This window comes from Uranotaenia lowii, chromosome 1, assembly GCF_029784155.1.
Source record: "Uranotaenia lowii strain MFRU-FL chromosome 1, ASM2978415v1, whole genome shotgun sequence".
Lineage (NCBI taxonomy): Eukaryota > Metazoa > Arthropoda > Insecta > Diptera > Culicidae > Uranotaenia > Uranotaenia lowii.
The window spans coordinates 27,010,650-27,028,948 of NC_073691.1; the positions used below are offsets into that span (position 1 = coordinate 27,010,650).

At 34.3% G+C, this 18,299-nt stretch overlaps 1 protein-coding gene across 1 annotated transcript in view; it reads right to left on the minus strand.

The window, feature by feature from the left end:
- Nucleotides 1–18,299, minus strand: part of LOC129761044 (muscle-specific protein 20-like) — a 132,559-nt gene that overhangs the window by 59,048 nt on the left and 55,212 nt on the right. The gene's annotated exons all lie outside the window — the stretch shown is intronic.

Sequence of the window (18,299 nt, forward strand, 5' to 3'; positions counted from 1 at the left end):
GTACTGTATACTGGTTACTGAATTATGGATTAACATTACTAGTTTTTTAGTTTTGGATTTATTTCTAATCTTGATTAACTTCAACCTTTTCTCAGTTTTCACAGTGCTTTTTTCAATTCCCGGTTTTTTTTCCTGTTTTCCCGGTTCGCTGGCCACCCTTGTGAATGGAAGAAAATTTATGAAATTGCGGATTTTGAGATAGCGTCCAATACTGAAGTTCATTGACAAAAATTTTTGTACAGGATCGAGAAAAATCCAGAAAAATACCTTTGGGAGACCAAAAAACAGCTGGAAATCAACTATTCGACCAAAGTTCACATGATAAATCGTTTAAAAAGATCTAGAGCAGTGGTTTTCAAAGTGGCCCCTACCGCCCCCAGAGGGGCGTTTAGAGACTACAAGGGGGCGGTGGAAGGGCTCAGAGTTGTCCTTTTTTGCATTCCAGAACAAATTTATTCCAAAATGCCCTTAGGGGGGCGTTGAGCTCTAAAATATCAATGGAGGAGGGCGGTGAGCGAAAAAGTTTGAAAACCACTGTTCTAGAGGATCCAATTGTGAGCTAAAATATGAATAAAAATGAAGATGATTGATTCGACGAAGTTAAGGCATATGAGAGGTTTTTTCAAGCTCAATCCGAAAATATGAGTAAAGGAAGTGGCAAAAGGATAAATTTTTCTGACTGGTTTGCCTAGCTGACTTACAAACAGGCTTGACTTAATTTCTACAAAGGTAGAAAAGCTGCCCACCAAGTAAAACAAACAAAATTCGGTGGTCAAATCGTGCGAAAAATATTTGGACTGCTAGTGGGAAGATATTTAAAAAAAAATCTTAATGGATAGCAAAACGATCTTTTTTGCAATAACCTGGCAGGTCTCCAACCAGAAACTTTTAGTTGACAAGTCTCGCCTGTATTCCCCGGAGATGAAAAAGATAAAAATTGAGAAACTAGTACTTGAGGACGCTAACGTTCTGTGGAAATTGCAAATCACTCAGTGTTTCAAAACGATTGACACGATGAATGAAACAGCACTCTTAAAGCACTTCAATAGCTCTCTATTTACTGTATATGCTAGTATAATATATACACTAAGGTTTTTTTTACGCGGTATGAATTCCGTCGTTGACGTATAGGACTGGGAATATTTTCACTCAAAAAACGTGTTGATTCGCGAGAGCCGTGTAGAAAAATCATATCCATGGCAAAAAACGCATAAAAAGAAGCCGTGTTAGAAAAACTGAGCAAAATTAAATCGCGTAAAAAAAGACCTTAGTGTACTGTGTTTAAGTTTGTTCTGGAATCGTGCCACTATGCAAAAACTGTAGTGGAATGGTAAAAAGTCAAATATTTTGTTCTTGAAACTAGCTTTGATTTGAAGGGGATGTTAATAGTATGCATTATAGATGGCGCACGTGTTGTTAATGTCGAAAAAATTCTTCATTGGAGGTCATTCAAAAACCACTAGTCAGAAAAAACTACAAAATATGTACATATAAACATTACACTACCAGAAAGCTTTGCTAAAAATTTCATCAATGAACATTCATGAATTCAAAAGTTATTACAAAACAAGTTGTTGCATTTTTCCGAACACACTCCCTAATAAACTCTAAGCTTACCTTGATTGACTAGTCATATTAACCTTAAATCATTTAACCCGAAATACTGAAATTCACAATATTTTGTAAACATAGTAAATCTTTGATTAAACATATTGCATACATTTCGAGTTCCACATCGTCAAAGTTTGCTACTCCTTGATTGTCGAGGTCATCAATTTTGCCAAAAGAATGCAGCTTGGGATTATCAATTCATTCTCAATACACAAAACTCATGCTCTCCCTTAAAAAAACACAATAACAGCGCCGGCCACGTCTTAGTAGTCAATAAGGGATGAAAGAAGGATGTTAGTAAGATATTTTTTAGGGTCAACCATAAACCTGTTATTCCAGTTTTTTTCTTGAAAAACTCTGAGACAATGATAAGTCAGTATCACCAGGTATAGAAACCGTCTATACGTCTGCAAATCTATATTCAAGTATCTCAGGTTATAGATCAGGAGCCATTTTTGGAAAATGGTGCGATCTTCGTTTTTTTACACCTCCTATGTTCCTAGACATTTCCTCAGGGAACTCGTATTAACATGTGTAAAGCGATTTTAACTTGAGAATTTAAAAAAAAATATGAACACTCAAATAATTAGAAAAGCAACCATTCGAATATCCCACAACCAAGCCTAGTCCCTTACTATAATTTCACAAAACAGAATATTAAAAAGACTGCTGAAAAAAAAGACAAATACACACTAAACCAAAACATGGTATGAAGAATCAAAAAGTTTCATATGACACAATTTGGAAACATGTTGAATTGTGAGCCAGGTTTGAAGAAAGTTGCTTTGAAAAACTTTGCGATTCGTTGCCAATATCTGCCTCATATTTTGTAGTTAAATACTATTCAATGCTTAATTATTTAAACTTTCATTTTATCCTTTCAACAAAGAAAAATTGAAAATACTTTTTCGTGTAGTAAATTACTTGTTTCAATCAGTTAGATATTACATTGACAGAATATAAGTTAGAATCGGTTGTAATCCGATTGAAAAGGTTATTTTAAATAGATCATTTGACAAACATACACTGCCGGCCAAAAGTTTGGGATCACCCACTAAAAAAATATGCAAATTTTGATCGTTCATATCTCAGCCGTCTTAGGACATATTGAAAATCTTCTGATCTCATTTGAAAGATAAGGAGCAATAGCTATCTCGGAGGTATTTTTCCCAAATATAATGTTTTAGTTTTGAACTTAAAACTTAACCTAAAGTTATAACATTTTCAAAAAATCGCACTCAATATTCAAAGCCGATCATCTCGGGATAGTGTGGACCAAATCTCAAAATTTGAGTGGCATTAGAATTCCTATTCTTTACTTCTCAAAACACAATCAAAAAATTTTTTGAAAAAATTCAAAAACGCATTTCTAATTAATAAAATAGACACTTGAGTTGTCGTCCAAAAGTTTGGGATCACCTCTTTGTATGGTGAGTTTGGGATCATTCTTATAAAAACATGCAAATTTATTTTATTCATATCTTTCTCATCTAACATCGTATTGCAGATCTGAAGGGTTCATTTGGAAGCTTAGGAATTGTTGTTTTTTAATAAATTCATTCAAAAATTATATTTTAAGGTGAGAACTATAAAAAACATCTGGGAACTTTCAAAAAAACAATAAATTTCAGGTGATTTTTTTTATGGTTATCACTTCAAAATATAATTTTTGAATGAATTTATTAAAAAATAACAATTCCTTAGCTTCCAAATGAACCTTTCAGATCTGCAATACGATGTTAGATGAGAAAGATATGAATAAAATAAATTTGCATGTTTTTATAAGAATGCTCCCAAACTCACCATACAAAGAGGTGATCCCAAACTTTTGGACGACAACTCGAGTGTCTATTTTATTAATTAAAAATACGTTTTTGAATTTTTTCAAAAAATTTTTTGATTGTGTTTTGAGAAGTAAAGAACAGGAATTCTAATGCCACTGAAATTTTGAGATTTGGTCCACCCTATCCCGAGATGATCGGCTTTGAATATTGAGTGCGATTTTTTGAAAATGTTATAACTTTAGGTTAAGTTTTAAGTTCAAAACTAAAATATTATATTTGGGCAAAATACCTCCGAGATAGCTATTGCTCATTATCTTTCAAATGAGATCAGAAGATTTTCAATATGTCCTAAGACGGCTGAGATATGAACGATCAAAATTTGCATGTTTTTTAGTGGGTGATCCCAAACTTTTGGCCGGCAGTGTATCTCCACAAACATATCAAACATATTGTACCATTTTAAAATCTTTTTGCACAATCTTTGTCACTGAGTATATGAATTTCGTCTGTGGAAACATAGTCAATTTTCTTTGAACATTTTGTTTCGTCTTCATAAAAATCACTCATAAATTTAAAAAAATCAATGAATATTTCGAATACATATTAAAATATCGCTAAAATCTAAGTTTTAATGATGTTGCTGAATGATATTAGAATTTTTATGCACTTCGATATTGATAGCACCTGTATCCGTGATCTATTCTTAGGTCTAATTTATACAAGAATTGGACCAACAAAATTAGATTCAATCCAATGAAAAAAATGGCAATTCGTGCAGGAAAATTGCAAAAATGATATTTATTTATTATTTTGAAAAAAAAAAACTAGTTTTTTGGAAAATCGCTGTTATTTCTTCAAATTTCGGAATTCCAACAAATGTTTTGATCTAAATGAAACACAAACATCTTTCTAGACTAATCACAATGTTAGCAAAAAAATTGAAAAATCGTATCGAAATAAATCCAAGATTTCAAATAATGTTTTTAAACTTTGATGGGCCATTACTCTCATAAGACTCAAAATAATGACTTCAAACTTGTTAAGTTGTGTTATTCAAATTAAAATGTCATTATTTAAAAAAGTCATGCATTAAAGGGTTGATAAAATATCAAAACAATTTAAAATTTTCAGTTTTTTTACACGAGATAAATTTATTTTCGTCTTATCTATTCAACGCCTACTCCGAACCTCAAAATCTTGCTTTATAAACCAAATTCCTTTTTTTTCTTAGTTTGTAGTGCAATTGAATGAATTTCAATGACAGTTAAATTTAAAAAAAAATTCTAATAGAGTAAAATTTTGGATTGTTTGCAATGCTTTTCATTCTTGCCGTTTTTGTCATTTGAACTCGGATAGTTTGAAAATTTCAAGGGCCACAATATTCTTCATCTTATTTCTACAGCAAAGGGTTGCTGTTAATTTAAATTAGGTTTCAGTAGATCACATTGGAGAACTATGAAATTTCGAACAGTAATTTCATTAAGATTGATAAACGGTAGCTATTTAAACAGGTATTTTACGAGGCAGTTTTAACTGTTTGACGGAAACGGATAATACGGGTTTTTTTCTGTCAGATAACTGATGAGAAACCAGTGGGGTCAGAGAAGGTTGCTAGAAATCACAATTCACCCACAAAGAGAGTGATGGGGCAAGCTTATCCATTACTGGCGAATAGTAACGCGCCAATCTATTCGACCAATTAACGCCATGTGTAATTGCTAGTTTGAAAGATTTCCTGACTTTATGTCAGACTAATCTTAACAGTCAATTGGGTGGGAAGGGATGTTACACAGTTCCCAACCTTTAAAGGAAAGTCATGAATTCTGTATGTTTATAAGAATCGCAGCAAGCCCGGCTGCAGTTCTGTAAAAAATTCAAATAATCAAAACAAACAGAAACGTCATTACTTATACACTAAAGAGACTATACTGTAAGGAGGCGCCGTGTGCCGATTGGAATTTTCGATTATCGATCAGTGTCATTCCAATCGAGCTGAAGATGTGTCAAAATCGTTTGTTAATAAGTTATTGGAACAGATTTCGCGTAACATTTCAAAAGGGCGAAACTAGCAGTTAACTCGAAACTTGAAAAACGCGTTTAAAATTTCAGAACATCAAATAAAATCCTATTTAAAAAATCAACTACTTTTTGATGATGTAATTCAACAAAAGTGCAATATGTTTTAAGTGATTTCAAGTTGAAACCGCGTTGATTAAGTAACGTGAGTCCACGTACATCCAGAAAACCGTTAACTCGATTTGTATACATTTGGCAGTTCCGCCTTTATGAAATATTACGCTAGAGATTTGGAAAGAAAATGACAGTGTTGCTTGCATCTGACAGATCTGATCGCAGGGTATTTTCCTAATGGATCAAATGGCGCCTCTTTATGTTTACTTTAGTCTCTTTACTTATAACCATTCACATACTAGGAATGACGTGACATCGATCTGTTCTGTTTCCACCGCCTTCTCGATTTAAAACGTAACTTAAGTGCGTTGAGCAGATTCTGCTTGTTCGAGTGCAAAAAACAAAAAACAAAGCCAAACCACAAACTATTTACGGCCAGAAAAGGCCGAATCATCTGATGTCAGACTCTCTGTAAACCCCCAAAGCGAATAAAAATCCCAATATAAACAAAAGGCAACGAACAGCAAAATGACGCGTGGAAAACCCACGCCCCAAAAGCCGATGAAAACGAAGAAAAATTGCCATTTCATTCATGCCGATGTCGGCGTCGATTGTGACCGAGAAAATTCGACCCCGCTCGTGAGGAATTGGCAAAACTGCTGCTGTCTAAATCCATCGGACGGATGATGTGATGTAATAATTTCTAAAAATTACCCCTTTTGTGTACACAGGCTGCAACAACCGTTTAAAAAAGCTAACATATGTATGACGGGTGCACACGCGTTTGGATGATTTTTCCTTCAACTGTCAGAATCGGCGGTTTTTCCATCCACCCTCCCAACCTTCTAACCACATGGCGAATGGTTCGGAAAAGTTGAAAATCATCTAACTAATCGGAGGACAAGTAGGCACAGGAAAAGGGCGTGGCAGAACGCACGATCATCGTAGTCGACTGAGTTGATGGTCAACTTTAAGTCAGGCGGCCAAGGTCGATCAAGAGCTGTCCGCTCCGTATTGGTGGAGTAGTTCTAAGAATTCTAAACGATGGTTTTTAAGTCGAACCATAAGCTGTATAGTCGTCTGTCGATAAATCACCGGGGTGGGGTACGTGACATTGAAAAGAAGGTTAATTTATGGCATGCAGATGCCGGTTTTTTAGTTCAAAATACTGTATGATCGTAAGTCGACATTTTGACAAGTTACAGCTAGAATTTAACTAAAATGACAAAAACAACAAAAATACCAAAAATTACCAAAATGACAAAAATCACAAAATTAGCAAGGATGGAAAAAATGACAAAAATGACAAAAGTTACAATATTAAACACAAAAAAAGGCGAAGCTTACATGACAAAATGCCCAAAATTACAGCAATGACACAATTTATAAAAATAACAAAAATGAGAAAAATTACAAACATGACATATAGACAAAATTGAAAAAAATTACAAAAACGACAAAAATAACGGAAATGACAAAAAAAAGACAAAATGCCATATTGTGATACAATTATATATGACAATTATATATGTATATTGGCAAAAATGAAAATTTCAAGATCAGTTACTAAAACTTGAAGATATTTTTTCTAGTTCGTGTTAACAAAAATTGCCGGTTTTAGTTTTTGTCCTTATTAACTGACTTTTCGAAAATTGTATCATCTCATTATACTTACCTTCTTGTCAAGTAAAGTTTGCCAAGTGATTCTCTGATACATAACCCGAAGATGTTCTGGTGAATTTACCTGAAAAAAAGAAAAAAATGACACACTATAATTCGTTATGTTTAACTGTTTTGGTTAATAAGATAACTGACATAATATCTGTTACGAGCTCAAACTGTCGACAATAATAACGTTAAACCTTAATTGTACCGTTGAATATTCCGTCGATAATATTTAGTGTCATCCCATTAAAATGTTCGACCTGCTTAAAACCGTTAAAACGTAACGACAAACGTGCACCGAAAACTGGTTACCAGGGCAATAAAGTCATGTTAGAGCAAATGGAATGGATGTCATCTTGCGGTTTTCTAGCTAGTGCCATTCATTGGTGTTACTGACCAGCTCAATTTAGCTTCGGTTAAGGAACTTCGAACGTAAGAATCTTTATTAAGACAAAAAGGAACATTCAGTCTAAGCTAATGATGATTAAAGTAGCTTTGTTTACGATTTTATCAGCTAGGAATCGAGAATTTTGCGGTAATAATAAGTACCCTTCTGCTAGGAGGGCTGAACCAGGCAGGGGTTGATTTACCGGTTTATGACACCGGTGATTAAGAGAGTTAGAGGCAGGGTCAGAATCACCCCTCGTGCGAGGTGTTACTCGCGGCCATTCGTTCGGAAGGTGTTATTTGGACGATTAATTTATCGGTAGCAGTCGTTTGGTAGAATGTTCCGACTAAATTGACTCTCCCACCCCTTGATTAGTTAGAACTTTGGTCAGACCCGGCTGAACTCGACTCAAGTGTTTGGGGCAGGCAATTTGATTCAAATTGGTATTATTTTTTTAGCCGTAGTAAAATTTCAGCAGATTTGAGGCTGGATTCAAAGGATTGAAAGGACATCGAAATCCAATAAGGAAATTTCAAAATACTGGATTGATTTATTTATTTTTATTGATTTTTTCCTCACTGTACCAATTATGGCTCGACGAGCTCGACCTGCTTTTTGTGTACAAGCAAACATCTAATACAAGTATTATTTTATTTATTTTATATATATTTTCTGCATATCCTTCATCTCATCTCTACATTTCTAGAGGTGAGTTTTACTAATTTACTACTTTTTTCGCATCGACACTTGTTTTTATTTTTGAAACAATGTTTTATTCACCAAATATCCTTAATTTAATTCCATATTCCTGACGCTCTGTGTTTGTTTATCGGAGCCGGAACAATTCGAAAACGTTCTTAGCAACAGCTTTCCCAAACTGTGTTTTTCTTGTCACTCTGTCTCTGTTTACGAGAACCGGAATAATTCGATACTACCTATTCTTAAAAACAGCCTTCCCAACCAGAAGGCCAATTCAAAACAAACAATCAGCAGCAGTAGCCTTAAAAATCAAAATCAAAATAGAAAAAAATCAGCAGCAGCAGCCCTAAAATTTGCGCTTCTAAAGCCATTCCGTCTTTTTCCACAGGGGGGCAGAATTAAAGCGAACAGTCAGCAGAAACAGCCTTAAAAACCTGCGCTTCCTAAGACAATTTCGTCTTTTTTCACGGAAAGGCCAAATCAAAGCAAACAATTAGCTAAAGCAGTCTTAAAAATCGGCACTTTATAAGCCAATTCGGTCTTTTTCTACCGGAACGCCCAAATCAAAGCAAATAATCAGCAGAAGCAGCTTGAAAAGCTGCGCTTCCAAATCCATTCCGTCTTTATCCTCCGGATGAGCAAACCAAAACAAACATTCAACAGCAACAGTCTTAAAAATCTGCGCTTCTGAAGCCATTCCTTTCTTTATCACCGGAAAGCAAAATCATAACAAACAATCAGCAGGAACAGCCTTAAAAATCTGCACTTCCTAAGCCAATTCCGTCTTTTTCCACAGGATGGCCAAATCAAAGCAAACAATCAGCCGCAACAGTCCTAAAAATCTGCGCTTCTAAAGCCATTCCGTCTTTTTACAGTGGCCGAATCAGAAACAATTTTGTTCGTAGCAGCAGCCTTTAAAATCTGTGCCATTTCGTCTTTCTACCGGAGGCCGAATCAAAAACTTTGTTTTCGTAGCAGCAGTCTTAAAAATCTGTGCTCTCTGTGCCTTTCTTTCTATCGGAGGGCGAATCTGTCATTTAGTAACAGTCACTGTCTCGACAAAACATGTACGGGTTTTAAATTTGATGAAAATCAATTAAAAATTATTCGATATACACTGAGGTTTTTTTTTTACGCGGTATTTCGTCCCGCGTAAAAAAACCGCGTAAAAAAAACCGCGTTAATTCGAAAATCCTCGTAAAAAAACCACGTTAATTCGGAAATCCGCGTAAAAAAAACCGCGTTAATTCGAAAATCTGCGTAAAAAAAACCTCGTTAATTCGAAAATCTACGTAAAAAATCCATTTTAATTAAAAAATTCGCGTAAAAAAGCACGTTACTAAAAAAACGCGTAAGAACCATGATTATTTAAAAATTTGCGTACAATGATAGTTTATTTTTAGGATAAAAAACAAAATCAATTAGATTAATAGAATAGTAGAATATAGTGAGGCTTATTTGACAGTGTGGAATTCAGATCTTCTCATGTCTCATGTCTCAGGTCTCATGTTTCGTGTCTCAGATCTCGAGTCTCATATTTCAGGTCTCATATTTCAGGTCTCAAATCTCAGGTCTCAGGTCTCAACCCAGACAACCATTTGGTGGGTATTTCGAATTTGCAACGCAAATATACGTGCAAATATACGTGTAAACATATCGTATATAATGTAGCAAAACCAGTATATACGTATCATTTTGGAGGCCATATAGATACATTAGCAAACATATTCTTGATTTGGTTTGTATTAAATTACGATTTGCACGACTTATCATGCGCATCATTTACGACTACCCTGATTCTTTTTGGAATATACTATGACAATTTACATCATCATATAGATGATTGAGGTTGTAATATACGACATTTTTCGTAACAATATGGAAAGTTTGACGACTTATTTGGTCGTCTTTTGCGACTTGAGTGCAGAGCTCTCATTTTTCGTCAGTTGAAAAAAATAATTTTTTTTTTGGGATTTTAAACCAATTGGTTTATTCATCCCCAAAAAATAATAAAAATAAGATTATTTCAAAAAAAAAATGTGTTTTTTGCCGTCAAATTCAAGTTTATATCGTACACATTTATTATTGGACTGATTGCTGATTTTTTTCCACGTTCATGTACTGTTAGCGCCTGGACTTGATCCCCTGAAGATTCGATCAGCAGCTCATGATGGTTTCTCGACGCTATCTGGAATATATAAATTCAAGGGGATTTGCTTCAAAGGTATTAAACCAAAAGCAAATCGTATATTTCTATAACTTAAATCTTTTAAATCGTAGAACACGTCATCGATGATCTAAAAATAGACCAACATTTTGAAGCCTCCTTTAATACGATTCCAATCATCGATGTCCCATAACCATAAACGATGTTATTGAACTTTTTTGTATTCTTTTACGATTTCCAGCAAATACGTTTTACGAAAATTAGACATGCGAATTAATTTGCAAAGGTATACGATTGCATGCACATTATTACGAATCAATGCAGTTATATACGTTTTTTATTTCGAATTATTTTATGCATAGCACGACCAAATTTCTCAATCACGGCTGATCACCGTATATCGGTCGTTCCATGGATTTTTTGCGAATTGTCGTACACAAAGGTCAAGTTCATATATACATAAATACTTCTTGTTGTAATAAAATCTTGCAATGCTTTTAAATACGATAAAGAATATGCATGGACCGCACATTGTAGGTGCAGATATACGAAAATGAGTATAAATAACATTCTATACGATGTAATCTGTAAAAGAAAATACGACTTCCGGTTGTCTGGGAAGTCTCAGGTCTCAGGTCTCATATCTAAAAAAAAACCGCGTTAATTCGAAAATCCGCGTAAAAAAAGCCGCGTTAAAAAAACCGTGTAAAAAAACCGCGTAAAAAAACCGCAGTGTATCTCGCTTTTTATGTTAAATTTGTATGAAACACCCCCGTTCCAAAAATGGGAGGAGCCCTACTGTTAGATAGAATATATTGTCATGTTTAGGCATGAATCAGTTCAAAATTGATCGGAGAACTACTGTAATGTATATATTATATATAGCTAAATGAATTTCTGTCTGTCTATCTGCTCCCTGACACTTGGCAGGAGGATCTTTGAGGGCCAGAGAAGGCTCCTATAACAGTTTAAGACCCCTCTCACTCTCTGAAAGGGGCAGGGGGCTTCTTGAACAAATAAACTTGTTTGAATAACTCGAGAACCGATCATGCAAATGGAACCAAATTTTGTATGGGCGTGTGTTTGGATACGAAAATTGTTTCTAAAATAGTTTGGTACCCTTCTCTCCTTACAATGAGGTAATAGGAAGCTAGGAGGGGGGCTCCCATAAAAATTTTCTCACAATTCGAGAACTTATCAAGCAAACGGAACCAAATTTGGCATGCAAGGGTATATGGGTAGGAAGAATTTTTCGAAGAGGGTTTTAGACTCCTCCCTCCTTTAAGTGTGGAGATAGAAAATGGGGAGGGCCCATACAATTTTTTTTGCAAAATTCGAGAACTAATCAAGAAAATGGAACCAAATTCGACATGGGTGGTTATTTGGGTACGAGAAATGTTTCTATGATTATTTGGGATTCCACCCTCTTCGATAGGGGAGATACAAAGGAGGGGAGGGGATCTTCCATACAATTTAATGCTTTATTCGATAACAAATCATGCAAGTGAATCCAAATTGCACATATGAAGGTATAAGGCTACTAGACAAGTTTCTACGATGTTTGAGACCCATCGGTTATTCCACAGGCGGGGATAAGAAAGGGGATTTTATACATACAGTTTTATGCATTACTCGAGAACTAATTGAACAAAAAACAATCAAATTTATCATGGAAGTATATTCGAGTACGAGTAATGATTTTTTTTATGTTTTGAGACCCATCGGGAAGAGGGGAAGGAAGAGGGAGATTTTCAAACAATATTATTGGATCACTCGAGAACTTATTATTAAAATATAAAAGCAGAGGGTATTTAAGTAGAATTTTGTTTCTTTGATTGTTCAAAGCTTTTCCCTCCATTCACTGATTCGATAGGAAAAGGGAAGGGTAATTTATTTTAATAGCTCGGTTGCTGCCCAAGCAACCAGAATTCCCTTAAAAAGGTTCCATAGAAGCTTAATCAGCTCTCGTTTGTGTCTGAAGAGAATGCTAATGAGCCCAAAATTTAAGTTCTTAAAGCTACATTCAAGTTCGTTTAGGTGGCTGTAGAGAACGCTATTCAGCTTCTAAGGGAATGTAAAGGAACTTCTACGCGCCGAAAAAAAAATACGATTGACAGATTGCTCTGACATCCAGATGCCAGATTGCTAGGTTGCCGGTCTATCATGGTCCATCTTATTGGTTTTAATTATATTGTTTAAATTTCGTCTAGAGAATTGAACCGCTGCTCTCTAGGTTGCAATGAAACTCATCAGCCTCTCGACCAATCCAGCATTAGTTCATTGCCACTGTAATAATTAGTATTTAAACTTAATGTCATTTGAGATGATTGAATAGGTTGGTCAATAGATTGTACCTTATTTAGTTTAAAGGACTTTCAGTACACAATATATAATATATAGGGGGAAGTGTTCCTAAATGCGCATGTTGGGTAATATGCTCATACAGTCGATTGACGATATGGCTAGAGATTCATCATATTTAATCAGTGCAGTTTGAGGGTAATACGCTTTTAACACATGGCATGAACAAATTAAATTGTTATATAAAGTCGAAAAAATTTAAAAATTCTAATAAGATTTTTGTCAGTTTTGTTCTAATATATTGAACTTTAATTATTGTGCGTATAAATTCTGTGAACAAAAATTTTAATGGTTTTTCTTTCTTATTCATCTGGAAATCGGAAATTCAACAAATTGAAGCTTTTGGCAAAGTTGTGGATGATAAGATATTGGAATAAGAGACAGGTTCTGAATGCCCATATCAAGGCAGGTTAAATGCCTATATCAAGAAAAATAGATTATTCTTATAAATTTTTTACTTTCTATCATTTAAACATTAAATCTACGCTCAAATCACGATCTTACAGCGAAAAAAGAAGAACTTCATACTGATCCGATAAAAATACAATATGAACAAAATATTACCATGAAATATGGCCATATGGCATACTTAACTATGTTTCATGCAAAAGAACTAGTGATGTAAAAAATTTCACCAAAATTTCAGCCTTTAGGTATGCTTAATATCCGTTTCTACCATTTTCAATAAAATAATTTCAAAATGTTGCAAGTGTAAATGAAATATAGCTTAAAACATAAATATGCGCATTTAGCCCGCCGGTTTCGGAAATCGGCTATTTTGACTTCTTTAATTATAAAATTATTTTCACAAAAACTGTAAGAGATTTTAACGGAAAAATTGCTCTTACGTATAGAAAACAGATGTTCGCTCATGTGCATATAGTTTTCAGACTCATATCTATCGGAATATGGGAGAAAATGAGTGTTTTCCTTAATATGCGCATATAGGCCGCCTCTCCCCTAATAGTAACAAAAATTCGCAACATCAAAAATTTGTTCGAATATCTTAACATTTATGAGAAAAATTCGAAAAAATCTTGAATCGAATTCCATTTGTAAATATCAGTACAGATACAAACAAAACAAATACCATGACAAGAAATTGACAGACATTTTTGACATGTGTCGCTTAGAATTCCCACACAGGTTCTTTAGAACACCTTCAAGTATCTTAATGGTGCGTTTTAGAATGTTACGCGAACATTATGGACCTTCTTGAAAGAAGTTCCATTAAAAGCACTTAGAAGATCCGTTATCGATAGTTTAACCTTTTAAAGGGCGATGGAAGTTCCTGAGTAACTTTTACGCGACAAGAGTCACCTGAAGCTCCCGTAAAACATTTTTTCAGCCAAATGTGATGTGAACTTCGGAGTTCCATCTTCAAGTGAAAATGCGACTTTTGGTTGCTTGGGTGATCTAGCAGATGGTAAAAAATTGGAAGACTATTTAATTACAAGCATTATTGCTAAGGTGATTTGGTACCCCTCACGGGATAGATGCCATACGTTTGTTTTGACATATTGAAAGGCTCATAAAATAAATTTAACTTAAAAAGGGAGTTCAAATCACATAGTTTTTAAAACTTTTCAAGCGATAGAAAGCAGTTTTTAACAAGAGAGGTTTTTTTTTATTCAAGCAAGGCCTCTCCTTCTTTAAGAGGAGAAACGGGAAAAAAGATCTCAATGTAAAGATATTAAAATCTAATATATAAAGATGAGTTGGACTATATATGTTTGTTTGTATGCACCTTATACAAATCCACACCGCTTAACCGATCAACCTGAAATTTGGTACAGAGATGTAGTTGGACCAGGGTAAGGTTTTAGTAATAGTTTTGAGCTCCTCCCACCTAAGAAAAGGGACCCTCCCATACAACTTTCGTTTTTATTCCCACAAACCAAAAGTCATGGCACCCATTTTGTCAACCGACTTTTTTTCCCCTTGGCGGGTTGTTTTCACCATCACCATGGGCCGGGCATTAGAAACGATCGTCCTGAGTTCAGGTGTACTGGAAAGCAAATCGAAGCTTGCTAAGCTTTAAAGATTCGAATGGAGAAATTTTGGCGGGTGTTTTTTTTTACATTCTACTGCTGAAAGCACGTGGTAATGGTACGAGATTTCTTGATGCAATAATGAGCTTTCATTTTGGATTGAAAATTACAACAAGCCTGTTAAGTATTTATTGATTAGAATTGAAATGGTTTTCAAAATGCTGGGGGGCTTCGAGAGTCTCATTTCTTTTGGCGGGTTTGTTTTCACCATCACCATGGGCCATGCATAAGAATCGACCATCCAGAGTTCACGTGTACTGGACAACAAATTAAAGCCTGCTAATGATTAAAAATTTGATAGCGAAGTTTTTGGTGGGCTTTTTTCGTCTACTGATGTTCGTAGCACAGGGCACAAGCACGTGGTTCTTGGATGAAATAATAAGTCAACTTTTGGAATAAAAAAAAAACTAATCGCCTGTTAGGAACATATTGATCAGAATAGTGGTTTTCAAAGTGGTCCCAATCGCCGCTGGGAGGCGTTGAGAGTCAACAAGAATTTGCAGTGTGCGATGAATGGATACAATAATTTACCTTCATTATGAATTGACTTCTACAGTTGAATAACTTTTTGAAATAAAAACTAATGTTCCAGCTTTTAGGAACCAACCATTTTCATATTTTAGGAATTCCTCATAGAGAAAGAAACTTAATTAAGGGTAGTGAGTTGAATGCTGCAATCTCAATGCTTTGATTGCTGTTTAGGAATTTATTCAACAGGCAGATTTGACAATTAAACGTGCATATTCTGGAAAAAGTTGAAAACAAATCCAATGCATTAAAATTTTTAATACCTTATCCGAAGTTGTTATTTCATACAATTTAATTTCATCGGTCAATTTATAAATTTTGAGTTATTGTTGGTCATCAATTCTACCATCTAATTATGAGAAAACTAGAGCCTTTAGAAGTGCAAATTCAAACGAATGAGTTCTAAGGATGTTTAGGATTTTTTACATTGATCACTCTTCAAGATAATTAATGTAAAAGTTGTGTCAAAGAATAGAAAAATTGAAATGTAACTCAAATAAAATTTTCATAATGCTATAAATGGGTGATTTCGGTTCCGAGGTGATGTGTTTTTTTGATAACTTTAAAACTATTAATGAAACTTTTAACATCTGAAACAACTTCTCATTCTCATCATAAGTACGAATTAAACATGAATATACTAATCTACGACAGATCATTCATTTCAAAAAGTGGGATAATCTCCAAAAGAGGTCGTGTACATATGTTTTCAAGCCTAAGATATTGGATATTCATTAGAAAACACATGGACAAGATAAAAAAATACATTGTTAAAAAGACTAAATTTAGTCAGGCTTCCCAAAAAACTACGGGTTGATAAGGTTGCCAGAATTTTTCCGGACGTATTCAGACCGAAAAAATCTGGGCAATTTTCTAGAACAATCCGCGTAGTTGTTTTCAAAATGTTTAACCCAAAATCCGGGCAATATCCGAGCAAATTTGGTCAAATCCACGGAATTATTCAGTAAAAATCAAGAAGAAAACACTTTTAATATTTTTTTTTCACCAACCACTTCATCGAATGTATTTTAGACTTTCAAAACAAGTCAGGATAAAATTTGCCATAAAAAAATTCCTTTTTGAATGTTAAAATGGAAAATTAAAAAGGAAAATCGGAGCATTTTAAAAACCTTAGTTTAAAATGTTGTTCGTGATTCGATGAATAGGCATTCAAGGGAAATTATTTTAGCTAATAACTAATGACCTAATAACTATTAGTTTTTCAATAATATGAAAACGATAAACTTTGTTAAAAATCCAATCAAAACTTTAAATAGGCTTACAAAACCACATGGCCAAACAAACATGGCCAAGTTTGTTAAAATGATGAATTAAAAGCTTTCAAAATTTCGAAAAGTCAGATAAATTTTGATTTATATTTAATGTGAACCAGAGCAAGGCCGGGTAAATCAGCTAGTCATTTATAAAGAAACTATTTTCACACAATTTATTGATTTTTGGAAGGTGTAACGAAGCACTCCGGGTCAGCTAGTATAATTTATAAATATTCCCATAACTGGCATATTTTAGTCCTCTGTATTAGTTTTCGGAAAACGAAATCAACCAATAAGGTTTTTCAAACAATTGACCGAAAACATCTTCAATGTTAATAATTTCATCTAGGCATGACGATTCTTGCAAAATACATAATTGGTTTACAGAAATTTATAAAAATCCACCTGCAATCCACCAAGGAAGAAAAATTACAATTAAAAAGTTCGACTAAGTTCTTGAAAATTAGACTTAGGAACACAAATTTAAGTGGTTCCCAATACAAGCTCTAATCTTGCTCTGATCTTTTCCTAAATCCTTAAAAAAAATTCTCTTTAAGTGCGAAAGAATATTGATGATATTATGAATAAGAAAATCAACATTTCTTATATTTCAATAAAAAAATGGCTATATCAGTGTTGCCAGATCTCAAGAAAACGATCACTGCTGGCAAAAAATGACGTTAAAAGTTATTCACCTAGGAGGATGCTTCGATGCAGCAATGCTGGCGTATATCCTCTCCCAATTTAAATCTCGGACTTGAGGTTAAAATGCAAGAAAATCAGAGCTTAGTAATAAATGACTTTGACAACTTTGAATAATCGTTAGGTGAAGATAAGGAATCAAATTCCAATCGAAGTCGTGCGTTCAACTTGTCATAATTTCTAAACACGTTTGTGGGCCGCAATCAGATAAAAAGGCTAAACATTTTAACGGAATTATACGTACAACCCTAACCCAAACGTTGTATATCTTTAAAAAATTGTTTGTGAAAAGATCACAAAAATGTGTTGTGTCATCGGGATCGTTTAGGTCTATCAAGCCGACAGACATACATTATATTTACTAATGTTGATAGATACTTGGAATATTCAACGCGCATTTCCTTTAATCATCATGATTCTTCAAATGATCCTGCATATGAGTGTAAATTGTTGTGTTCAATGATTTTTTTTTTATTTTAGTTTTCACCAGCACTCAGGAACGCTGCCATTCAAATAAGCTGAGTTCCGCCAGTGGTGGAGATACTAATGGAATGATAAATGTGAGAAACATAGCTGCAAATTAATGTCTATTGTTTGAAAAAAATTAAATGCCGGTAATTTAAACAAATTATCAACTGATCACTTAATCAGTTTTTTTTAATAGAGTGTCTTTTTTAATCTCCTGTTAAAATTACCCTCTGATGAAAGTTTAATTTTCCAACATTCCTCTACCCCTGCAATAATAAGGGGACAAAAATCAACCCATTATATGTAGTATTTAGGTATCAAGGTGCCTGAAACTTGGTGCCAGACCTCAGAAAGCTGTTTTCAAACTACTTCCAAAAGCCGGCTGGTTGATGCCCTTTGCCTAGGAGGCCTGGTCAATTAGCACCGGTTGACGGTTATTAAGAAGATTTCAAGTCTCCACGGCTCTCTGAG